Genomic DNA, 742 nt, shown 5'->3' on the forward strand with positions numbered 1-742 from the left:
CAATGGCCTCACTGGCTGACATTCCTTGTTTCTCCTCTTCCACCCACATGTTTTTTCTGTCAACTTGATAAATTACCTTGGGTTACCTCAGCTCTGCAAATGAACAAGGACCATCCACCAGCGTCTAATGTGATAAGACAATACATGTGGCAATCAGAATAAATACAACTATACAGTAACTGAGAGCCAGGTGTTGAAAGAGCTAATTCTGGAATTCAACCTGGATTATAATCCCAGCTCTGCCATTAACTGTGAGGCCCTGGCCAAGTTACTTAGCCTCTCTGAACCTCAAGTGTCATCATCTGGAAAATGGGGAGAAAGGAATATTACCTACCTCAATTAAGTGAGACAATATAGGGTGTTAGACAGAAACTAACTATTACCAGTTAAAAAGTCCGAGGACTTTTTATATAAAAGTCTGAGGACATTTTTAACTCTTTGAATTAAAGGATTTGAAAATGATTCCCTGGCTCTAGCCAAAGAGTGTGGCCTCTGCTTTCCATGGATCCTCCAGTAGCACTTTCCAGGGAGGATCACCCTTTTGTCCTTGTGTCTCCCACCAAGTCCCAAAGTACCCTGCCACCACCATCACTGCCACCACCATCGCACCACCCACGTGCTTCTCACATGGACTTTCTAGAATACAGCAAGCAAATAATAGTAAATGAAGAATTATTCTCAGTCATTAGAAGTGGCCCTCCTGATATAACTTACTGATATGTCTCTAGGTTTTTACCCCCAG

The sequence above is a fragment of the Sus scrofa genome, chromosome 9 (genome assembly GCF_054392235.1).
Source record: "Sus scrofa isolate SSC_HxYL_T2T_F1_AM1 chromosome 9, Sscrofa_HxYL_maternal_Yorkshire_Landrace_v2.0, whole genome shotgun sequence".
Lineage (NCBI taxonomy): Eukaryota > Metazoa > Chordata > Mammalia > Artiodactyla > Suidae > Sus > Sus scrofa.